At 43.2% G+C, this 26,342-nt stretch overlaps 3 non-coding genes across 3 annotated transcripts; 2 read left to right on the top strand and 1 right to left on the bottom strand.

Moving 5' to 3' along the window:
• Positions 1-1,380: 1,380 nt before the first annotated feature.
• LOC125990719 (U5 spliceosomal RNA) lies at positions 1,381-1,490 on the top strand. The gene has a single exon (XR_007489047.1). It is a non-coding gene; the product is annotated as a U5 spliceosomal RNA (small nuclear RNA).
• Positions 1,491-2,457: 967 nt separating this feature from the next.
• Positions 2,458-2,569, top strand: LOC125990721 (U5 spliceosomal RNA). Its single transcript, XR_007489049.1, has one exon. It is a non-coding gene; the product is annotated as a U5 spliceosomal RNA (small nuclear RNA).
• A 1,957-nt stretch (positions 2,570-4,526) lies between these two features.
• Positions 4,527-4,598, bottom strand: trnah-gug (transfer RNA histidin (anticodon GUG)). Its single transcript has one exon. It is a non-coding gene; the product is annotated as a tRNA-His (tRNA).
• Between the last annotated feature and the right edge of the window lie 21,744 nt (positions 4,599-26,342).

Genomic DNA, 26,342 nt, shown 5'->3' with positions numbered 1-26,342 from the left:
GTTGCCTTTGCAAGAACAGTTCAGATATGCGTTATCACGAATTTACACGATATTCAGGTGTGTTCAGCCATCCGTGGGCGGGGGGGGGGGGGGGTCGCGGGGCGGGGGCGGGGCAATGACATACCAGCTCTGCCGAACCCCTGAAGCCGACTCACCTAACCCCTAGGGTTCGATCGAACCCAGGTTAAGAACCACTGCTCTAAGGTCTGACGAGACAAAGGCAGTCTACCCTATGATCCCTGGAAAAAGGGAGATGTGGTATTATCGTATGTTGAAACTATAATATTATATAGTTTGTTATTGGAGGTCTCAAATAATGTTGACAGTTGGGGGCTCTGTGGTGCGCCAGGGGCATTGTACTGCTATGTAAGACATGAGTGGGGAGAAAATAAAAAGTTGCTGAATAAAGAAGTTGCATTCGCGTTCATCTCTACTCCGTATAAACACAACAGTCGTGGACTGCGTTCGCGCTCTCCCCTGGTCTTTTTGATTAAAACAAAAATCACACGCAGTCGTACGTACATGGAGTTTAGGTCTGCGGTGCTGTGACACACTGAATGCTTTTGAGCATGTTATTAACTGTACTATGGAACTGTGCATTTGCTTGCTAAACTGTATTAACCAAATTAGTCAATGCAAAATAATATGGAATTACCACGTTCCTGACTCGTCATATGATATGAACGTATCAAAACCTTTTTGTCGGCTGTAGGTCTGTCTTTTTAAGAATACGCCCGATTGTTGTTCCTCATACATCTCAGTATAGATTTCTAGAAAACAACATTTACTTTCTAAAGTAAATTGACAGATTTATATTCAAATGTCAAATATCGAACGCCACCATCACAGTGGAGGTAAATTACACTCCAAACCATGCCAGCAACGAGAAAAGCCTCAATTATTTGCGACACGAGAGATATAGAGCACTTCTGAAATTTGAGAAATCATTTGAGAAATTACGATCGTATTTTGTTCCCTGATTTGAATAAAGTTATGAAATCACACGTTTTCAAATAAAACACAGAGATGGGATCATTTCCCATTCTCTCATACCAAAAGTACACGTACCAAGACATACAACTGTTTTTACCTTCAATACTCATAATAGACGCCCAATCGATAGGTGACGCTGTTTGAAAGAAGGTTTGATCAGGTACCTACAATCCTGTGCGCCAAAGATGTTTAAAGTAAAAAAGACATTAATGAAAACAAAATACTTGTTTAAACCTTCTATTTAGGTTGAGTCCTTGTAAGTATAGTAAATCTATCAACGTCTATTGTTTGTATTAGAAGGACTGGTTGCTACAATTTGAGTGTGAGACCGCCTGTGAATTTGGTGAGACCAGCAGTGACGTGGCCCGTTTTGACCCAGATTATCAGATCTCTCTTTCTTTTCAGATGGAATAAATCTTTCGCCTTTTACTAAAGATTTCCGTGGGGAGGAACAATAAGAGTCTATCTCTACCCATTCTCACCAACGGTTTGTTAGAATAGGCCTCTTTGGCACCACTTTTATGGTTAAAATTCTCTCTTCTATGATCAGCTCTCTTAATCCCTCAAACCCAAGAACCGAGACTACACTTGATTTTAGCCAAAAGGCCGAGAAACGATGGAGTATGCGAGTGACGGACTCACTTACTACAGGCTTCCCCGTCTACCCATTCTCAGCAACGGTTTGTTAGAATAGGCCTCTTTGGCACATGTGATTAGCTGGGTAGCTTGAGCTATGCCGTTATATCGCTGCAACCCTTCTCTTGCTTTATTAGCTTTCTCTTCTCTATGACACCCTTTGCACATATGTAGAAGTCGCTCAGAATTCGTTCATCACTAAAATGCAGTCCTCAGGTCCATGTCATATTCGCTACCAATCGGAATGTAACGGACAGATTTATATTCAAATGTCAAATCTCGAACGCCACCGTCGCAGTGGAGGTGAATTACACTCCAAATTCACCTCCACTGCAACGACAAAAGCCTCAATTATTTGCGACACGAGAGATATAGAGCACTTCTGAAATTTGAGAAATCATTTGAGAAATTACGATCGTATTTTCTTTCTCGATTTGTGTCGTTATGAAATCACATGTTTTCAAATAAAACACAGAGATGGGATCATTTCCCATTCTCTGATATCAAAAGTACACGTACCAAGACATACAACTGTTTTTACCTTCAATACTCAAAATAGACGCCCAATCGCTGTTTGAAAGAATGTGTTCGATCAGGTACCTACAATCCTGTGCGCCAACAATGTTTTAAGTAAAAAAGACATTAATGAACACAAAATACTCGTTCGTTTAAACCTTCTATTTAGGTTGAGGCCTTCTAAGTATAGTAAATCTATGAACGTCTATTGTTTGTATTAGAATTAATGGTTGCTGCAATTTGAGTGTGAGACCCCCTGTGAATTTGGTGAGACCAGCAGTGGGGTGGCCCGTTTTCACCCAGATTATCAGCTCATTCTTTTTTCTCTTCAGATCGAATAAATCGTTCGCCTTTTACTAAAGATTTCCGTGGGGAGGAACAATAAGAGTCTATCTCTAGCCATTCTCACCAACGGTTTGTTAGAATAGGCCTCTTTGGCACATGTGTTTAGCTGGGTAGCTTGAGCTATGCCGTTATATCGCTGCAACCCTTCTCTTGCTTTATTAGCTTTCTCTTCTCTATGACACCCTTTGCACATATGTAGAATTCGCTCTCAGTTAAGACGACAAGGTCACACGTTATCATACAGATTAGGCAGAGTCGCCTCCTTGCAGGAAGGCGGCCCAGAGTAGTATAAGAGCAGGAACCTTGGCGCTGAGAGAGGGACCTTCTTTCGCATCTGGCAGAAAGGGCTCCACAGCTGTGCATCGATCATTCTGGCATACATTAAAGAGTTAAACTGTGAAGGCTGCCTCTTGGTAATTGCTGTTAGCATATCGAGCATTAAAGATAAAGAACCGGGAACAAACCTAGCAGGTTACAGTACGGAACAGAGTGCTGCTCTTCTGGGCACTAATAAATCGGCAAGCTTGTCTGCTGACTTATTTGTTCACTCTTCTTCACCCGCAGTAATGCATGTAGTTCACGACGCATATATGTGTCCCCTTTCAGCAGTCTCTATCCAAATACACAGTGTAGGTACCTATTAAAAGGGTAGTCCCGATGAACATGAAAGGCAAAGATTGATCATTCGCAAAGAACTTTCCATGGTCATCATATGTACGAAAGAGTTGGGCCAGAAGACTAGAGCGGAACTTATGCAGAAGTGCATGGACACCACCTTGTTGAAAGAATAAAACCAACACAATGCATGAATTCACGACAAATGATATACCAGCAAATCAGTAGTACTTCTGCTGTTGCCTTTGCGAGACCAGTTCAGATATGCGTTATCACGAATTTATAAATCATGTGTGTTCGGACCTCCGCAGTGGAGGGAGGCTCTGCTAAACCCCTGAGACCGACTCACCGAACCCCTAGAGTTTGACCGAATCCAGGTTAAGAACCACTGGTTCAGAGGCTGTTATTTCTGCAAAAGGAGGAACTACTAAATATTGATGTCATTTTTCTGTTGGGGTTTCCAAATGTATGCGCCTGCCTACTTTTGTTTAAATAATGATTGTCCACTGTCTGCAAATCCTATAAACTTCATTTCAATTCTCAAATATCACTGTGTTGATCACTGCCGTCATCGGCCATGCATGGATTCGGGCCATCTGATTGGTTCCTTTGCCCCCCCCCCCCCCTCCCCCATACACACACAGGAATTGGTTAGGACTTGATTAGTAAGTGTTAGGAATCGTTTTGGCTGTCCGTTCAGAGCAAGGAACGAGCCACTAGCCCCACGGGAAGTTGTCATTTTCTGTAAGCTTGCGTGTATGTAAATTTGTCATGGTCCAACGTAAGACTGTTGAGGGTGAATAAAAAATAACTGCAACAAGTTCATTCGGCTATTAACCAGATTCAAACTGGGGTTGCAGCCGCCTCAATGCTATATTATGGCCAACATGCAGTTGCATGTTTAGGGTCTTTTCTCTAGGATCTTCAGCCACGACACTCAAGCAGACCATGAAAGATTGTTGATGTTAAAATGTTGGTGGAACTATCCAATAACTACGCAGATCCGATGATCCCTAAGTCTCGAGATGAGACAAAATTGGAAAGACTATTGGTTGACAGTGTCTGTGAGTTACTTCAACCCAATAGTTCACAGAAATTACACATAGCTAATGTTGACCACAAAATGGCATGTGAGCTGGCCAGGAGTCCTGGAATCTTCTGATCTGTAGACAGATGCGTTCGTTATCCATTGCTCCACGAGCCCCACGGGAATATGTGGCTTGTAAGCTTTTGCAAAAATGAAAAAATAAAATAAAAAATGGGTGACATTATTTGAATACGCCATGATGCTTTATCCATTGCGCCACTCGCCCTACAAGTTAAGGCTATCGACCGCAAACGTGTGGAAAATCGTCATTGTCCAAAAGATGGCTGTTTAGCAATATTAAGAAAGGGACAAATTCCACACAGTAATTGGAGTGTGCCATGACCCGGATTCGAACCGGGGTTGCTGCGGCCACAACACAGAGTACTAACCACTATACGATCATGGCCAACATGTGCATCTTATTAACGCTACTGCATACAGGCCATGATCGTGTAGTGGTTAATGTTCGATTCGAATCCGGGTTATGGTATAATCAAATGACCTTGTTGAATTTGTCTGCTAGTCACTGTTGCTAAACAGCCTTCCTTTGGACAATGACAGTTTTCCACACAAGTTTACAGTCGATACAGTCTTGTAGGGTGAGTGGCGCAATGGATGACACATGACGGCAGATTCAAGTGATGAGAATCGAAACAACAGATTCAAGAGACCCAAGGTAAATGAACACAACCCGTTTCGTTTCAATTGACAGCCCATGTGACATGCACCTCAGATGAAATGGGGCTAGTTGATCAACAGCAATGTTTTAACGAAGGGATCATCTGGGAGTTAAACCCCAGACCTCTCACACCCAAAGCAAGATTCATACCCCTAGACCACTGGTGTCAAACTCGAGGCCCGGGGGCCAGTTATGGCCCACCGTATCATTTTCTGTGGCCCGCAACGACAAATTGCGCATTAAATCTATGTCATACTAACATTGCAAATTGTCGGAACTTTTAAGAATCTTCTTAAAATTATTTTTGAAATATGTGAAAAGTTTCCACGAGTCTGATTTGAAAAAGCAATTATTTGTCAGTTTGTTTTGTAGCTTATACTGTATATAATATGAGGCGTTTATTTATTTGGGTTGACAGTCATAATGGCCCGTCGAGGGAAACTTTGACTACAATGTGGCCCGCGACAAAAATGAGTTTGACACCCATGCCCTAGACCAACGAGCCTCAAAGAAAGCTTGCAGACCATGTTACATTCTGTGTAACATTGGCCTGTCAAACACTCCACACAACGATAGACAACAGTGTTTCAAAGAAGAGCCCGTCCGGGAGTTTTACCCGGGTAATCAAAGAACCCTAGGCAAGAATCATTCCCCTGCACCAATGAGCCCCATACTAGACCAGCTGACCCCATTATATTCCGATTGGTAGCCCATGTGACATGGACCTGAAGACTGAATGTCAGTGATTTAAGTCAAGTCAACAAGTCCGATGTCAGCGGCGCGTTGCAGTTCAAATTTTGCTACAGGCCCATATAACAATATATAAACTATGTATGAAATAACAAAAATATAAACAACTATTTTATCGAACCATGCATGTCACTCCAAATCAATAAATCCATCAGAATCTTCGTCTTCCGTGTCACTTGAGAAAAAAAAAAAAGAAAAAAAAATTGACGCCGGAAAGAATACGTGTGCCACGGACGTCAGACTAGATATATCAAATAAATGTAATATAAACATCAATTTTAACAAACCATCCGTGTCACTCCAAATCATTAAATCCACCGGAATATTCATCCTATGTGTAAAAAAAACCCCAAAATAAACAGCTGTCGATTCCGGACCTACGTGCGGCGCTGATGTCAGCCTCATTTTCAGTTGGCGGCTCCAATTATTCCACAGATCTACATATATAACTATATCGTAGCGTTACAGAAGTACCAGGCAAGACGTGGGTTTGGTAACAGGCCGGCTCTTTATTTCACAAATCAAGAGCTCAACATGTGAGCCAACACACGCAAGCGCCCAGGATCGCTCTTTCCGCCCCCCCCACGCCCTGCTGCCTTCACGGCCTCCCTAAAAAATCGGAAACTACTGAAGTCTAACAACATACACGTTGCTACTCTAAATAAACTACATATCAAATAACTATAAAATAAATAACAAGTTTATCGAATAATCTGTATAACTCCAAATCACTAAATCTCCCGACTTCGGAAGTCAGTAAATGGAACTCATTGTCAGTGAGGCTCCAATTATTCCACAGCCATAGTGCCCCCTCATGCGGTTAAAAAGTGAAAATAACATGTGAAGTGATCAACTATACTAGTAAATAAGTAAAGTGTTAATGATAAAGTAAAAATTTGTGAAAAAATTCACATATAAGTCGCTCCTGAGTAAAAGTCGCCCTCCCACCCAAAGTATGAAAAAAAACCTCGACTTATAGTCCGAAACATACGGTGTATAAATGTGTTATTTATTTATATAAAGGCCGGTCCACGAAAATATTTCTGACACGTAACCGGTCCGTGGCACAAAAGAGGTTGGGGACCACTGATTTAGTAGAAGGTGGCTACAGATGAAAGTTTCAGTTCAATTTGAAAAACTTACAGGTCACTCAAGTTCAGACGCACGCACAACCAATGCAGCTATATAATAACTCTGCTGCAAACATAGGTTAACGCACTTGGGTTGAAAAGCGAACCCCGGTCTTTCACGCAACAAGCAGAGATACTATTCACGATACTAACGAGGAACATGCCCTGTGTTGGGGCAAGATGCACTGCTTGGCGGAAGAAAGGAAAGGGAGGGGACAGAAAGGAGAACGCTCACGGAACACATGCGCATATACCTATTATGTGGATTTTAACCATCTGTAAAGGTTTCTAAAACAGTACTGAAATGGGACAATCTGCTGGTCTGGTTCATATATGCCTGCCTTCAAGTTTAGAGGGCACTACCTTTAGGGGGAGCATTGAAGGTTAGGGTTAAATGTGAGGGGGTTACCGTTAGCGAGTTAGCAGGTTAGGGGTTAATTATTAGGGTTTGGTTATTATTAGGGTTTTAGAGTTAGCGTTAGGGCTTGAAGTTAGGGAATTAGGAGCATTAGGCCAACCAGATTCCATTTATTCCATTAATCACTGACATTCAGTCTTCAGGTCCATGTCACATGGGCTACCAATCGGAATGTAACGGGGTCAGCTGGTCGACTATGGGGCTCATTGGTACAGGGGAATGATTCTTGCATGATTCTTGCTTTGGGTGCATGATTGCCTGGGTTTAGCTCCCGGACAAGCTCCTCTTGCAAACACTGTTGTCTATCATTATGTGGAGCGTTTGACAGGCCAACGTTACACGGAATGTAACATGGTCCGCAAGCCCTCATTCTTGTTCGTTGGTCTAAGGGTATGATTCTCGCTTTGGGTGTGGGAGGTCCTGGGTTCAACTCCCAGACGAACCCTTCTTTAAAACATTGCTGTTGATCAACTAGCCCAATTTAATCTTGGGGGCTAGCCCGAATCCATACACGGTGGATGGCGACAGTGATATTTGAGAAGTGAAAAGAAGTTTATTGGATTTGCAGACAGTGTCCAATCATTATTTCAACAAAGGTAGGCAGGTACATAAATTTAGTAGATCCTCCTTTTGCAGAAATAACAGCCTCTAGACCAGTGGTTCTTAACCTGGGTTCGGTCAAACCCTGGGGGTTCGGTGAGTGGTTTTCAGGGGTTCGACAGAGCCTCCACTGCAGAGGTCCGAACACACTTGATTTATATATCCACATATCTGAACTGGTCTCGCAAAGGCAAAAGCAGAAGTCACACTAATTTGCTGGTATGTCATTTGTTGTGAATTCATGCATTGTGTTTGTTTTATTCTTTGAACAAGGTGATGTTTATGCACGGCTCATTTTGTGCACCAGTAAAAACATCTCTGTCTTGAAAAAAAAAAAAAAAATCACTAAAGAGGGGTTTGGTGAATGCGCATATGAAACTGCTGGGGTTTGGTACCGCCAACAAGGTTAAGAAACACTGCTCTAGATACTTCCTAAAGCTTCTATAGCTGCTTCTAATGTGAGTGTGGATTCTGGTTGAAGGTATATTGGACCATTCTTCTTGACAAATCTGTAACTCCCATGAACTTCATTTCACTTTTCAAATATCTTTGTCTCTGTCCGTTATATGATATATTTAACTGATATTGCTGATCTGAACAGCCAATGATTTATAAAGGAAAATCTTGAAATTGATTTTGCATACGAATGAAACTTTTGCATATGACCGTGTATGACCAAAGGGTTGAGGTCCAACCGAGACTTGAGCTGGGATCACTGGTTTCAGAGTTGAGTGTTCAAGGAACCCTCAGGTGTATAGAAGCATAGGCTTTCATGGGGCAGCACACAAGCAACCATTTCACAATTTCTACCCAGCTATATGACAATATATTTGAGGTCCCACCAAGACTTGAACTCAGAATGCTGGATTCAGTGTCCAGAGTACTTACCATTACACTATGGAACCCTGGCAGTGACAGAAGGAGGGGCATCATTTTTCTAAGCACAATGCACTCTCTAAGGCGCTCATTTTACTAAACTGACAAAATTAGTGGAAGCAGTGATTACACACTCATAGTGCTGTACACAATGTACTGGATTGGAATTTCCAAATTTTTGTTCCAGACAAATGACTACAAATTGTAAGTTCCACCAAGACCTGAGCTTGTATTGCTAGATTCAGAGTGCTCACAATCACACCATGCCAACATTATACGGTAATCTAGAAGAGCATTAGCTTTCGAACCATCCAAGATCTAAAGTAAGTTCCACCAGTTGACATTGTAACTCGGAGAACATGTGATTACTTTATCAAATACTATTTGACCAATTATTTGAGGTACCACTGAAACTTAAAACTCGGATCACTGGATTCAGAGTCCAGAGTGCTAACCATTACACCATGGAATAGACACACACACACGTACTCACACTTACACACACGCGCGCACGCACGCGCGCACACACACACACACACACACACACACACACAGGACAGTGACTCTCATAAACATAGATACAAAATAGTCAGGTGACGCTTTCCCGCCTTTTCCGGACAGTATAATAGCTTGACCTGGAGATGGGGGATGTTGTTACATCTGCTGAAGTGCCGTGTGCATTGACCGCCATTAAACAATTCCAAGATCTTGCCAATAAAGAACAAACCGTTACTCCACATCTTAGTTTTCCTGACCCAGCAATAGACATCATCAACAACATGCAACAGCTGTTGGTGGAATCGAACCCGCACTTTCCTAACTGTGAAGTGGACGTGCTAACCAGTGTACCACCAAGCCGCCAAAGAGCATATAAATATTACTATGTAGAGTCAAATACAAGCCAGATTCCAGATTCAAAACCACCCTTCGACGAGGATGGGAATCCATGCGTGCAGAGCACAGCGGATTATCAATCCATCACCTTAAACTCTCGGCCGCCTCTTCTTGGACAATTTGTGTTGACACATCACATTATGTACGTTGTGCCAAGATACTTTCGATGTGAAGATATTGAAAATCCGGCGAGGATGTGATATGAAATGATGAGTGGAGACCACAATCGGGTAGCAACACATCGCCTGAATATCTCAGCCACTGCATCTCATGCATGAGTTGTATGGGCGACATGATATGGTATGTACGGTGTGGTATAACCCGCAAGGTAATATGATACGATACTTTAGATGTGAAATGATGAAGAGGTAAGCCACAAAAGAAGTGACACTGTCAACAAAGAAAAACGTTTTTTCAATGTTGTCTCACCCCAAATCTTTGGGATTATCGGATCTGCGCAGTTGGATAATTCCACCAACATTTTGACATCAACATTCTTTCATGGTCTGCCTAGGTGTCCTGGTTGAAGATCCTAAAGGTTTTGAACTCATTTTATGCTTCCACATATAAGCCATGATCGTATAGTGATAAGTACTCTGCGTTGCGGCCCCAGCAACTCCGGTTGAATCATGTTTGCAAAAGTATTACACACAAGCTTGGAAGGTACAACCTATTCCTGGGCAATGGACACAATGGATAATGCATCTGACTACGGAACAGAAGATTCTAGTTTCAATTCCTCGCTACCTTATATGGCACATTTTGGTCAACATTAGCTATGTGCACTTGAAACTTATGCATTGAAGTGACTTAAGGACACTGTCAAGTTTTTCCAATGTTGTCTCATCTCAAGTCTTTGGAAGTCTGATAGTTCCACCAACATTTTAACATCAACATTCTTTCATTGTATGCCTGGGTGTCCTGGCTGCAGATCCTAAAAAAAGACCCTAAACTCATTGTATGCTATTGCATGATCGTGTAGCGTTGTGGCCGCAGCATCCCCGGAACAAATCTGGGTCACGGCCTAATTAAATTACCTTGCTGAATTTGTCCATTGTTCATTGTTGCCAAACAGTCTTCTGTTAAACACAAGCTTCCAGACATTACGTCCACCTATGTTTTAATATCCACTTTATTTCATCTTTTTTTAGGCCTGGCTGCCACGAGGCAGCGGTAGACATACAATTATGACCCTGAAAGAATACGCGCAAACTGGCCATGATCCATCCATCCATTTTCTGAACCGCTTAGTCCCCACGGGGGTCGCGGGCGTGCTGGAGCCTATCCCAGCCGTCATCAGGCAGTAGGCGGGGGACACCCTGAACTGGTTGCCAGCCAATCGCAGGGCACACAGAGACAGACAACCAATCGCACTCACACTCACACCTAGGGACAATTTGGAGTCTTCAATCGGCCTACCAAGCATGTTTTTGGAATGTGGGAGGAAACCGGAGTGCCCGGAGAAAACCCACGCCATGATATTTATCAAAATTCGTTAATCACCGAAATGCAGTCCTCAGGTCAATGTCATATTCGCTACCAATCGGAATGTAACGGCGTCAGCTAATTTGATACAGGGCTCGTTGGTCGAGGGGCATGATTCTCGCTTAGGGTAGGAGAGGTCTCGGATTCAACTATCGAATGAGGCCTACTTTGAAACACAGCTGTCTCCCGTTCTCTGCCATTTTCGACAGGCCAATGTCACATGCGCATCATTTACAGGCTGCATTTGTGTGACACGTGATGTTTCGGGTGGTAGCTACACTGAATACAACATGAAGGCCCTGCAGCGCATAGTGAACACGGCTGGTAAGATTAATGGTGCTTCATTCCCCTCCCTGAAGGACATTTACACCTCCCATCTCACCCGCAAGGCAACCACGATTGTGAGTGGTGTGAGTCACCCCGTTCACTCATTGTTTGATCTTCTGCCCTCTGGGAAGAGGTACAGGAGCCTGCGCTCCCGCACCACCAGACTCACCAACAGCTTCATACTTCAGGCCGTTAGGATCCTGAACTCTCTCCCCCCTTCTGCGTAGCGTCCTGTATTTTTGCGCTATATTCTGACTGTCTGCTGTATGCACACTTGCTCCAATTTTGCTCCTCGTATTTATTATATTATTTGCTTATTTATTATTTATTCATCTGTCAGGCGTGGAGCAGGGAGAGGACTCGAATGCAGAGTTTCCAAAGTCCAAAGATGTGTTTATTTTCTCCAATGGCAGTAGTAACAAAAAGCGCCTCAATATGAGGGAAAAAAGGGGGAAACTAAGGCGCCTCGAACCGAGAGAGAAAAAGGGGAAATCAAAGCGCCTCGAACCGAGGGAAAGACTATAACGAAGATAACTATGTAACCAAGTTAACATAGGTGATCAAAGTCGTTCAAAGAAGGCTTCTACGTGGAACTCGAGGGTTTCGTGATCGCTAGTGTTCTGAGCAAGGCAAGACGCACTGGCACTGGACACAGGGAAAGGCGCGGGTTATATGGACACAGGAGGGGAACACAAGTGAAGACAGTTGGTCATTGGCGCAGGTGCACACACTTGGAATCAGGGAGTCACGTGACCGGACGCACAGGGGAAGGACACACCGACTGGAACGAGAGGAAAATTACACAATAAAACAGGAAGTGACCAGGACGACACATGACAGCATGACATCATCACTCTTATTTATTCATTGTTTACTTGTATGTATATTGTGTACTATGTCTTGTCACCGTGGGATAGTGGGAACGTAATTTCGATCTCTTTGTGTGTCTTGACATGTGAAGAAATTGACAATAAAGCAGACTTTGACTTTTGACTTTGAATTTAGACACGGCTAAGAACTACCAAATGGAATGTATCAGACTCAGCATGGTTCCATCTGAATTAGTGAAAGAAGCCAATTTTCACCCAGTCTCAAATCAGGTACCACAACATAATTGCAGCGCAAAATCGTTTTAATGTGTCATGGACTTTGCATAGGAACCAACAATGACAAGAAATAGTAGAAGAAGCTTTTTCCACCCAGTCTCAAACTGGGGATCGTTCACGTGTTAGGCCAGTGGTCGGCAACCCAAAATGTTCAAAAAGCCATGTTGACCCACCCCCCCAAAAAAAAACATACCTGTCTAGAGCGGCAAAAATCTAAAAACTTTTTATAAGGCAATATAGACTGTCAATACATGACCTGTATGCCTACTATTAAAATTATTAAGTAGGCTACAAATACAAAGCAACAAAGCGACGCAAGACGTTGCCTCTGGATACCCAGCAGACTTTGTTGAGCAGCAGGAGATCGGCATATTCGCTCTCAACTTCATCTAGCAATTCACGGAACTGGTGGTGGTTTAATGCTTTTGCGATTGTTTTCTTCACAATTTGGATGACAAGGTTCATTACCTCCATACAATCTGGTGGGAATGTTTACGCACACAGCGCCTCTTGGTGCACTATGCAATGGAATGCAAACAAATTTCGATCCAATGCTTTCTGTCGTAAGGTCACAAACTTTTGCGACCCTCTCAAACTTGGTGTGCCGTCTGTAGGGTCTGAAATCAGATGGCCAGTGTGTATCGCTGTCATTTAAACACTGCAGCACAGCCTCGCAGATGTCCTCCCCCCGTGTTTGGCCTTTTAGTGGTATCAATTTCTTCTTCAAGATTCAAGATTCAAGAGTTTTTTATTCGCCATGTTTGAGCGTGCCAAACAAGGAATTTGACTTCGGTAAATCACAGCCTCTGTTCAACAATTAGGTGACTAACAACAACACTCAGGACATGTGAAAAATGAAAGATATTCTCAAACATCCCCTGATCCTAAACTGATCTTAAACTCCCAAGAGGGCAAGGAAAAACTCAAAACTCCAGCTAGGGGAAATGAGAAACCTTGAGAAGAGACCACAGATGGGAGGGTCCCTCTTCTAGGATGACCAGGCTGCAATGGATGCAGAGAGGACACATAGTACAAACAGTGTAGACAAAAAGGTGTGGAAAGCGGGATGTTATTGCACAGTAATGACTCTGAGACTCTAAGAGTGGTGTGAGTTCATCAGAGCGACAGCCTGGGGGAAGAAGCTGTCTCTGTGTCTGCTGGTTTTAGTGTACAGAGCTCTATAACGGCATCCGGAGGGGAGTAGTTCAAACAGGCTGCAACCTGGGTGCGAAGGGTCTGTTGAGATGTTACTTGCACGTTTCCTGGTCCTGGACAGGTACAAGTCTCGGATAGATGGGAGGTTGATTCCAATTATCTTTTCTGCAGTCCTTATTGTCCGTTGCAGTCTGTGCTTGTCTTGTTTGTAGGCCGATCCAAACCAGACTGTTGGGTTGACAACATTTATCTGAAATCAATCTCGGAGACTGTAGGTCTTTCTTGGCTTAGCGTTTTCTCCTGCGCAGAAGGGCGGATCCCGGACACAGCAAGTGTGGCTGAGATTCGCGCTTTGCTCTGAGTTTTGCCGACCTTTTTATTGAGAAAGAAACAATTGGGCAAGTGTACATGATCGGGTAGGTTCACAGGCAGGAAATACATTCCAAAGTTATATCTCATTACCACAGAACAAAGGGGATACTCTCGTGGACGGAGCAGTATTGGACGTCTCATGACTATTAGCTTAACAAAAACGTAGTCTTTAGTGGCCCTGGGAATACATCCCGGTGTCGTACTCATGACTTCAACTTAAATGAGACCTCTGTCTGCTTCAGCCATCCCATGACGATCTCATGATCTGAACATGTCTAGCTAACTATGGGGCTTATTGTATAGCGTGGCTAATGACTCCAGTCATTAGCCGGCCATATGCCCCCAAGTCATTTTCACGAGGCCAGATTCTTGCACACAAAAGTAGTTACATAGAATCCAATGATAAAAAGTATATCATTTCCATCATTCCCCCCTGTTTAACATTGGAATTCATGGAAAACAAAACATCAACTAATAACTACATATGTGTATAAATGAGTATATGCTTACACAATATAGTATAGTACCATCAAAAAGCATGAAAGTTTACATTCCAGAGTTTATCAGAACTACAGCCCTTCATCCGGCTTTGGCTATGTTCGTTATAATGGAATGTATTTTGTTCTGGATCGTCAAGAAAAATAGACAGGTAGGCGATTTATGCAAGGCGGTCCCATTCATCTTGTTCACACTGGGCCAACATGATATTCTGGACAGCAGATGCTGATGTCAGCCTTTTAGTCATGTGACTAATTAAAATAATGCCGCATGTGGTCATTTGATAAAGTAATGAAGGACATAATATTGACACAATATCACAGCATACCGCAAAGTTGAAATGCTCTTAGTTTTGCCCCCCTTGCATATGTATGTGTCTGTCGATGAATTGCTCTGGGATCACTGCCCAGGGCCTGCTGTCCATCCAAGATCCTTATGTCCACTTCACCGTCCTCAGAGTCTCTTCCCAGGCCCCGGTCAGCGTTCAGGAGTTCCCTAGTAATCGACATCTCCATAACCAGTCGTCAGCAAACAATTCTTCTCCTTTGTGGTTGTTCGGGGCACGGGGGTGATTGGTGGTCGTTGTCTCATCGGAGTGTTCAATAGAACCTCCAAGCGTCCCTGCATCTACTCCTACGATCCAGAGGCCCGCGTGAACCTAAAACAAACAAACAAACAACAACACTCCCCCCAGGAGTTATGAATTATCTTCCTTATTTCTCATCGTGCTGTCAGTCTCGCACGATTTCTCCTGTGACTGCTGCCTGTTGAATTCTGGCACGTCCTGTTAAAGCCTCCAAAACAAGTGAATCCAAAAAAGCATTGAATGTCACAATTAAATTTTATATGTATCTACTTACGCACTCAAACGTAACTCCACCCCCCTTTGACACATTCGGCCAATGTGTCATTAGGTATTTTAAAAAGGAACCGGCAAACGTCCTACCACATCATCACGTCTTGCAGCCAGTCCTGTCGAATCTTGCAGTCATCCAGGATCGTCATCCCCAAGTTCCTGAAAATTGACTGTGCACCTCACACTCGGCAATACCAACAACGGACACTTGTGCTCACAAAACTACACAGGCATCGAGTATCTACTGAATGAAAATAGACACACCATGAATCATGGCGCACGGGGATTCCGTCCTGAAAATCATCAATCATCATAAAAATCAAAAGGGTTAGGGTTAACATTTTCACGTGAATTCAACATAAACTTTCCAAGACTGCAATCGACAACCTGCAAAAGTAATACAAGTTATAAAACAACCAGCAATCTGCTCCTTGGCTGTCGGTTGACACTGCAATAAGTCAAGTGACACACAGAAACAAAGCCAAGCTCGCACTTGCCACAAGCAAGCTTAAGTTCCATATGTATGGTTGTCATCTACATAGTCTGTCACCTTGTCGGGTGAGTTCAGGTTCGTCATGTCATATGTCCATCGTCCTAGTGTTCGATATCAGTCCTGTCTTGTCCATCCGTGTTGCTGAATTCGGCCTTCTCCATGAACTATTTTTGTTGTTCATGGTGCCTTTGATTAACCATCGGCTGTTAGTCATCACGCTTGGGTGTTCCCGTCTCAGGTGAGAGGAATCTCACCCTCAACTGTGACCCTTTCATACCAACCACAAAATACTTTGGCCTTTCATACTGCCCTCAACACACACACACACATATTCGTAACCACACAAGCGCCAATCCATTTGCATCTATCACTCATACAACAACAAACAAATTTAGTATGTGTAAGTGAACAGGCAATCAGCGAATATTAACGGTAAACCCTTCATTTCTGGATGTTCTTCCCAAGTGAATATTTCGTACATTCGTACCGGACCTTTACTGTAAAATTGCCAATTAAATGCCTAAAAATTCAGTCATTTGTACTGCTGAGCATGTTCATGGGTGAGCATGGGGAAAGAAGCAGCCTCAGTAGGTCCTTAAATAATCTTGTCCTAATCCATCGTTCTGATCGAGCACCTGGGTAAAGATACTCAAAAGTCTTCCTCCAACAGTCCACTCCACTACATTATTTTCACTTTGCCATGTTAAGGCATTTGTTTTCCGAGTCCTATCACATTTGTCATCGCGTTCACTGTCACTTGGTGTGAGTCTCATGCAGTGTTATTCTTAACTGTCAAATGTTTTCATGGCTGTTATTCCTTGATCTTATCAAACTTTTTGTTTTGACACCAGAATTTCCCTATGAGGTGTGATTAACTTCTACTTTATTAATTACCTCCATTGAATAATCTAATCACCTTTTGACTGCATCCTAGTAGATCCTAATGCCCTATTTTTCCTTCTCCGAACTGTTAATGACTAAATGTCTAATTGTTAAGCTGGATGGGCTAAATGTGATTCTACTCTTATTTCTTACAATTTTAGCCTATCTGTTTCATCCAAATTTATCCTCTGACTATGATACTTCTTCTTTCTTCGTAACACTACACAATTTGTTCCTTATTTGTTTATCTTTTAGCAAGACTCCTCAGTTGTGTCAAACTCAGTGCCCAAGCAAGCTTCCATCCACTCTGACCCAAGCTCCACCAAGTTTGATAACGTCTTGATGCATCTTTCAGGTCTTGTGTGTCTTTCGCCGCACCTCATTGTCAGGTTGTTATCTTTGGTTGTAGTCTCAGAGTCAACTCATCCCTCACTCTTGGATGAGTCCATTTTCAACTGAGTCCATTCTCATCTTGTGAGTCCATTCACTCTTTGTACTCCGCCGCCGAGGATGTCGTTCTCCTCCAGAAGCGTTGTGCTCCCCCCAAAGCACAAATTTAGTCCTTCTTTGCTCTTGCAAAGGTCAAAGGTGCCTTAGAGCCATGCACCATTTTTCTTGATGTTCTCAGCTGTCGGTGGAGTCTCGGGATCGAGTTTCAGAGTCACTGATGGATACTGAAAAAACAGACTGGGGTACCAAACTTAATTATCATCTTCCAATTTGACATAAATTCCATAGTGCCTTCTGTTAATCAAACTTCAAATTCTACTATTATCAATAATCTAATCTACCTGAGAAGGACAGCGCCTTTCCTTCATGAGCGCTCGGATGTATTGTGATGGACCTCATTTGAACCATTTTAAATTGACAGATTACCCTAAACTTAAATTGCAAGTCTTAACTGTGATTTCTCTCAATTATACTGTAATTTCCAGAAACTCCTCCTATTTCCAGGCTACTATCTATCTTTTGTTTTCCTAACTTTGATTTTATGCCATTCTCTCTATTACCTTTCCACCTTTCCTGATTTAAGCCTTCAATTTCTGATCTAGTTTCCAAATTTTGCCTAGTATCATCTCTATTTTGACCTCAGTATTAATGGTGTTATGCTCACTTTACAGATATTACTGAACTGTCCTGAATTTATAATTCACTGCCAGTACATCGAAGGCCATTTCTCAGCTGTTCACTTTTTCCATGTTCCTGTTAGGCTCCACTATTCGAATCTTCGAATTTTCATATAGAGTTTCTTTTAGGTTCCTGTGTGGATCATGTTTCACACAAACAGGGCATGCTTAATTTTTTTTTTTTTTTTTTTTTTTAAGAATCTAAACCAAAGGTAACTAATAGGTAACTAATAACTCATCTCCCCCCTGTTGTCACATAAGTGACACAACAGGCGTTGCCTTAAAAGTCATTTTGGCAAAACAGTTTTGTTATTGACATCGTCAATAGCACCTTATCCATTATCACACCCTTTGTTGTTTGAACTAATATCATTTTCAACCTTGTCAATCCTTCTTCTACTTTTGGTGTCCACGCGAATGTATCTTTGACTGCTAACGGCTGTCCATGAGCCACTCCTGTTAGTGGCTTAGCAATTTCAGCATAGCATGGAGCCCAAACTCTGCAGTAATGACAAAAAAAACCATCAGTTGTTCTTCGTGACAGGTCGTGGTGTGTCTAATATAACCTGTTCCCTGCTCTCCCTTTCGCTGAGAGTAAACCAAGATAGTTTGCTTCTGGTTTTTACCCATCCTAACTTCTGTTACTTGACTTCACTTCCTCTCTGGCCTAAATGTTGCATGAGGAGAAAGGAATCTCATCCTTACACTTCCTTTGTTTCAAAAGCAATTATCATCATTGTAGACGAAAACTTGAATTTTTCTCTATATGGAGCCCTTTGAGACTGTTTGTGATTTAGGGCTATACAAATAAACTTGACTTGACTTTTAGATGAAAGCCTAAAACGAGCCATTCAATTCATGATAATCAGTCAACCACTGTGAAATAAGCCCTATTTTCTTTTCTTAGCATTAAATATGCTCAAAATCATTCTTTCTTCAAAGTTGTTCTACTACTTTTCACATAGTAGTCTCCAACAACGTCAACCAGTCAAGCTGTATCTTTTTTTTTCTTTTTAAGTCAAATCTTGTCATTCATTCCTGCTCATTTGCATCTCACACACGCGCACACACACACAGGCACGCACGCATGCACTGTTCTCACTCTCCTCAAGCTCTCTTCAAGCTGTCCACACAGTCATACTACATCATTTTTAATTCACAGTCCTCATTTGAATCTGTCCTATCTCAAGGTTCTTGGTAAAACAACCCACTCATTCCGATTTTGACATATTCCAAAAATTCACTCAAGAGATGCTTGCATTCAATTAATTCCATAAGCTTTTCATTTCCACAAAATTTGCAAATTTAGGGCAATTTTCCTTCCACTCATTCTTAAAGGCAAATTCTACATTTCACCTTTACATTGTCCCAGTTTGAAATTCACATCATTCAGCCCATTTAAATCACACTGGGAAAGTTTTTAAACATTCCCGAAATTGCAAAATTAAAAAATTCATATTTTCACGTTAACTTATTACTTCTTTGTATGGCATGCTCAAACTTGGCGAATAAAAGATTGATTAAAATTTCTGCAAAATTTTACAAAATTCATATTTCACCTCTAAGTTCTACATGTTTCAACTGATTCAATTCTGCTCGAACATCATTCTGTTGCATCTCCTAAGTATTTATTCATTTTTTATTATGGATATTCATATTTATTTAGTATTTACCCCAATTTCTCCAAAAAGTGCATTTTCCAGTTTTAATGTCTCCTTTTTTATTTTATTTTTTCTTGCAGTGCAAATCGAATAGACCCCAGTCTAGTAACTTTCCTTGCACACTATTTTAGCCAATTTCAAAATTTTAACACATAGACACACATAAACACACAGAGAACACAAGGACAACACAAAGGCCCACAACAAAACACAGTGCACAAACAACATCAACAAACAATGCTGCGCAAACGTCTTCCTCTATTTGATGTTTTGGTTTTACTATTTTTATTTATTTTTTCTCACATTACTGGCCTTTCAATAAGGTTTGACAACTGTATCATTCGCATACATCAGCGTCATTTATACTTTGGGGAAATTTAACAGCCTTGGTCATGCTTCTTGTTTGTACAGGAGTTCTTATTGACTGACCATAATATATTTTGCTATCATATGGGGGGGGTTCAGGTCTTTTAAATTAGATGCATGTTTTGCATAGGAGCAGAAGGAGCTTCTGCCTCAGGCTCCTCTTCTTGAGCCACGCCTAACAGTGCGCCTACGCACTATAGCTTCATTGTCTGACAATCATACTTGCAGCCTCAAGTTTGGTAACTTATTTAACGTATACTTCTCATCCCCTGATACATTGTCAGTAACACTTTGACGGCCCCCCCATTGTAATCAATTTAGTTCAACATTTAAATCATAGGGATTTCTAAAGATGGAATGTTTCTTTAGTGCAATAACAACTTTCTGTGGTAATTCCTGCTTTGACCAGTTTTCTGGTGAGGAATTCCACAGAAATTTGCCATTTCTTCCCACCATGTTACATGCAGCACAATAGCGAGTGATACGTGCTACCATTCACACACATTCACACCGCGGAATTTTCTTAACACAACGAGGTGTATTTCCGTCTACAAGTTCCATCTGTAGACCGAATTCCTATCACTTGGAATTCACAACAAGGACTCCGCCGTCCTTACCCAGGTACCCTTTTTCTGGGGATTAAAATACCCCAACCACGCAGCCAACAAAAAGGTCTCACCGAGTCTCCGAGAGATTTGTTTTGAAGTTTCCGTCAATCCTCGCTGCCGAGAGGTGCTGAACCGGACGCCGGCCTGGTGGATGAACATTGTTCCCCAGGGCTTTACTTCAGGCGTCCTGTGACCTCTGCCGTGCACGGATTCGGCGTCTTCAACACTCTTCGGATCAGCGAGCAGATTTTCAGGAAATCCCGGACGAGCCCCCAAAAATGTTGGGTTGACAACATTTATCTGAAATCAATCTCGGAGACTGTAGGTCTTTCTTGGCTTAGCGTTTTCTCCTGCGCAGAAGGGCGGATCCCGGACACAGCAAGTGTGGCTGAGATTCGCGCTTTGCTCTGAGTTTTGCCGACCTTTTTATTGAGAAAGAAACAATTGGGCAAGTGTACATGATCGGGTAGGTTCACAGGCAGGAAATACATTCCAAAGTTATATCTCATTACCACAGAACAAAGGGGATACTCTCGTGGACGGAGCAGTATTGGACGTCTCATGACTATTAGCTTAACAAAAACGTAGTCTTTAGTGGCCCTGGGAATACATCCCGGTGTCGTACTCATGACTTCAACTTAAATGAGACCTCTGTCTGCTTCAGCCATCCCATGACAATCTCATGATCTGAACATGTCTAGCTAACTATGGGGCTTATTGTATAGCGTGGCTAATGACTCCAGTCATTAGCCGGCCATATGCCCCCAAGTCATTTTCACGAGGCCAGATTCTTGCACACAAAAGTAGTTACATAGAATCCAATGATAAAAAGTATATCATTTCCATCACAGACAGTGATGGAGGTGCAGAGGACAGACTGGATGATGGCAGTGTAGGCGTCGCACTCGGGCAAGACAAAAAGAGCTAGGGAGAACAAGGCACTAACAAAAAGCGTCGCTCTGTGGCGAGACAGAAAAGAGGAATCTTACTAGGACTTAGGACGGCAAGGAATCGCTGGTGGTCGGGACGAGGCAAGACACACTGGCACAAGACAAGGGGAAGAAACGGACTAAATACACACAAAAGGGCTGGGACACAGGTGCTGACAATTAGCGTCAACCACACAGGTGCACACAATTGGGATCAGGGAATACAAGACAACAGAAACAGAGGAAGGGACCACGAACTGAAACTGAAGGGATGACAAAATAAAACAGGAAGTGAAGTTACGACACCGACAAGACAGAAATCCGGAAAATAAACGTGACCGCATGACATTCCGCGCTTTATTATCTACCGGGCTGCAACAAAACTTGCAGCAGTAGTAGAGTTTGGAGATGCAATCCTCTTCTTGAAACAGTTTTTTCGTTCCTCAAATTGCACCTTTCCTCTCAGTTCCAACTGGGTGATCAGAAGCAAATTTAGCATGCTTTAGCTGAAAATGTCACTCCAAATTGCTCTTTTTGTCATATTTGACAACTTCTCATTGCAAATCAAATATTCAGGCAATCCTTCAGCATTGGCAATGAAAGCAAATGGTTGAGTCCATTCTTTCTTAAACCCTCTGTTCTTATCAGCAATCTTTCTCTTTTTGCCTTTAGAATCCATGGCCCGTCACTCAAACACCTGTTTGTTTACAACTCGCCTGTGCTGTGTCGCTTGGTATGACGCAATTTTGCGCCATTCTGATATTCAGTATTTTTAATATATTCACAACTACATACATTTTCTACAGAATAAGAATGTTTGTGTCATGATTACCATCTAAAAACCATATTTAAAAAACACAAAAAACAAAAAAAACCCATATTTTTCCATTTTCATGCATTTTTGCAAAAGCTCCAGGTAGCAGCTAGGATTGTGCTAAAGCGCTGCATGAGGCTCTGATAAGATGCACTCACTGAATGTCTTCTTGGTTGGATTAACTGGAGGCAGCTCTGGAGTGGGTCTGCAATCAGCTAGCCAAGCCAAGAAGTAAAGAGTTGGCTTGACAGTTGAAGGAAAAAAAAAATGCAAACACAGATTAGAGGCTGGTTCGTCCGACATGTGGTCAGGTGACCATTGTAGCGGAGTGTCGCACACCTGGCTGTTGCTGACTCAGAGACCTTCTGGCTCCTGCTTGCCGAAGTGTCCCTGGCACACTTTGCAAAGCAGACAGCACTGACAAATATATTTAGAAAATGTTGTTTCCACTCAGTCTCAAAGAGGGGGTGTTTCCAGCTGAGAAGAACACGATGACTACTACGCTATGGAAACTGCTGTGACGTCTAAAGCATTTTGAGAAGCCCGGCAAAAGTTCAACAAAAGTGAGTGAAGAAAAAAGCAGGCACTTGTGAACTTTTTGATTTGCTTTTCAAAAGTGTGCCAGCAAAAACTATTTTTTCATACAAAGAAATAAACTCCGCGTCGGGGAGATGAAGCCCGATTTGCCAAGCCGATATTGAATACCGTATTTTCCGGTGTATAAGCTACACCGGTGAATAAGCCGCACCAGCTAAAATTCGGGGATAATTTATTTTTTTTCTTACATAAGCCGCACGTGCACACGAGTTTTTTACAAAGAAAGACAGTACACAGAAATCCTTTTTGAAGTTTCAATAACATGCTTTAACATGTCTTTCTAAACATTGCCTGTGACGCAGCAGTAGTATCGCAGCAACACGGAAGTGTGCACCTGAGTTATCAACAAAGAAATACTGGACACAGAAAGCTTTTTTAAAGTTTTAATAACATACCTTAACATTTCTTTCCAAACACTGCCTGTGACGCAGCAGTAATACCGCAGCAACACGGAAGTAACACAGCACTAATAGGGTTTGATTAAATAAAACATACCGGTAAAAGTCACTGAGACGCGGCGGTAACACAGCAGCAACACGGTAGCAGAGCACTAACAGGGCTGGTTAAAGTAAAAGTAAAAAAAAGAGCTTCATCGTCTTCATCTTCCTCCTGTGCACTGAAACCGTCGAAGTCTTCCTCCTCAATTTCCGATTGGAATAGCGTTAGATATCCTTCGCCACACACTTTCTCAATATCTCTTTCATCGTCGTTTTTATCCATTTCTTCTGGCATTTTCCATGATGAGGGTCTGTTCATGCTCATCTTATTCATGCACGAAGCGCTAAATTACATTAAACTTGCGAGCGACACGAGTAGACGGGACCACGAAATAAAGAAAAGGGTGCCGCAACACAATGTCATCAACATCGACTGCCTTTAGCTTAAAAGCGGCATCATATGCATTTCTTTTTTCCCCCATAATGACGGTTTGTGTATAAAAGCTTCCTTTCAGTAATGTCCGTCTTGATCGCGTTCTGCGTGATGCGCGAAATGTTGTGAACACAAACCAGCACGTCTTCTTCGGCGCATTATCTCTTCTTCGCCCGTCTCGCTCTTGCTTCCTGCGAGAGCGCCCCCTGGAGGCCGGAGGCCGTAACAATCCATAAGTACGCCGCGCCGCCATTTAAGCCTCAGGGTTCAAAGTAACCTTCTGAATAAAATGCATTAAAAGTTCACATTCATTACAACTTGTTTTTGGTGAGCATAATTGAATTTAAATGCTGATTGATTGGGTTTTAATACAATGCAGATGGTCCAAACAGCGCCACTGCTTTGTGTAATCTCTGAGTCACATGGCAGAGTAAGAGAAAGGGTTTAGAGCACAGGTGTCAAACTCAAGGCCCGGGGGGCAGGTACGGCCCGCCACATCATTCTATGTGGCCCACGAAGACAAATTGTGCATCAAATTCGTGTGTCATTACTAGAATTGCAAATTGTCTTCACTTTTAATAATATCTTTTTTTTTAAAAATTTGACCAGTTTTTACTAATCTGATTTGAAAACGAGTCATCTGTCAGTTTGTTTTGTAGCTTTTACTATATATAATAGTGTTAAGAGTAAAAGTGATCAAGTCGTCACAAAAATCACGAATTTTTTTTTATATAGGCCGCACCTGACTATAAGCCGCAGGGTTCAACATTTTGGAAAAAAGTCGCAGCTTATACACCGGAAATTACGGTAGTTTCGCTAAAGGGTACCTGATTTGAGACTGGGTGAAAACCATTCGCACTTTTGTTGAAATCTTTCCAAGCTCTTCAAAAGGCTATACATGTAGTGTAGTTTCCATGGTGTAGTGGTTGTCATGCGGTCGCGTTTATTTTTCCGGTTTTCTGTCTCGTCGGTGTCGTAACTTTACTTCCTGTTTTATTTTGTTATCCCTTCCGTTTCAGTTCGTGTTTCCTTCCTCGGTGTTTGGTTGTCTTGTCTTCCCTGATCCCGATTGTGTGCACCTGAGTAGTTGACACTAATTGTCAGCACCTGTGTGCCCGCCCTTTTGTGTGTATTTAGTCCGTGTCTTCCCCTTGTCTTGTGCCAGTGTGTCTTGCCTCGTCCCGACCACCAGCGATTCTTTGACGTCCGAGCTCTCAGTAAGACTCCTCCTTTTTGTCTCGCCACAGAGCGACGCTTTTTGTTAGTGCCTTGATCCCCATAGCCTTTTTGTCTCGCCACCGAGCGACACTTTTTGTTAGTGCCGTGATCCCCATAGCCTTTTTGTCTCGCCCCAGTGCGACGCTTTTGTTTGTACTTTTTGCCACGTGTTTTCCCTCGCAAGAGGCGTTTTGAGTTGTACTTTTGATCAGTGTGTGTGCTGGAATAAATCAGAGAAAGAAACGACTCTGCATCCGAGTCCTCCGCCTTGTTCCCAGCCTGACAGTACACACTGGCCAGACATGGACTCGGCAGAGTCGGAGCACCTGTGCGCCGCAGTGCGCTCCCATGCCTCACAGCTCGCCCAGCACCAGAGGCAAGTGGGCGACTTGGGTGAAGAAATCCGAGGACTCGCTAAGAGTCAAGAAGACTTCAGAGGAGCGGTCGCCACCCAAGTAGCAAAGCTGGGTCAGCAAATGCAGGACGTGCTCTCGCTCTTAAACGCGGGACCAGCAGCGACCTCCAGTACACCCGCTGCTTCCCCAGTTACTCCCCTTGCAATAGCTCCCATGACCGGCGGTGCCAGACTGGCTCCTCCAGAGCGCTACTCCGGTGAACCCGGCCTTAGCCGGGCCTTTATTACTGAATGCGAGATGCACTTTGAGAGGTCCCCAGCAGATTTCCCCACCGAGCGCTCCAAGGTGGCCTACATGGTATCATACCTGACGGGAAGGGCCCGCACGTGGGCCACCGCGGAATGGGCCAGGGATTCCATCTCCTGTCGCTCTCGTCCCGCTTTTATCGAGGCTCTGCGAACGGTGTTCGACCCAATCTCCGCTGACCGAGAAAAGGCTCGCCAACTCTGTCAGATAGTCCAGGGACAAGAGACCGTCGGAGACTACGCCATCCGTTTCCGCACGCTGGCCGCGGAGTGCGGTTGGAACGCGACGGCACTGTATGACATCTTCCTCCGGGGCCTCTCTGGATCCATACAGGATCAGCTAATCCCCCTAGATCTTCCCACCGACCTCGACGCCCTCATCACTCTGGCTATCCGCACCGACAACCGGCTGCAAGAGTGGAGGAAGCACCGAAGCAGGAACACCCCCGCCTTCGTCCCAGTAGCCGGTCCTTCCGTCCTAGACGCTAACCACTCCAGGCCGGACGGGGATCGGCAGCGCCAGGAGCCAGAACCGATGCAGTTGAGCAGAGCTAAGTTAACAGAGGAGGAGAAGTTACGGCGACGCCGGGAAGGAAGATGCTACTACTGCGGTGAGCTCGGACACCTCCTTCTCTCTTGTCCGGTGAGGAGGACCCTGAAGGTAAGCGCCTTCTCTGCGGCTCTGTCCCCGGGGCGAGTGCTCCCCAAGGGCAGGATTACACAGCTGGGAAAAGAAATAGAACTTGAAGTGCTAATAGACTCAGGAGCGGATGAAAGC

The sequence above is a fragment of the Syngnathus scovelli genome, chromosome 20 (assembly GCF_024217435.2).
Source record: "Syngnathus scovelli strain Florida chromosome 20, RoL_Ssco_1.2, whole genome shotgun sequence".
In the NCBI taxonomy this organism is placed as follows: Eukaryota; Metazoa; Chordata; class Actinopteri; order Syngnathiformes; family Syngnathidae; genus Syngnathus; species Syngnathus scovelli.
This window is presented reverse-complemented; position numbering and strand designations above follow the sequence as displayed.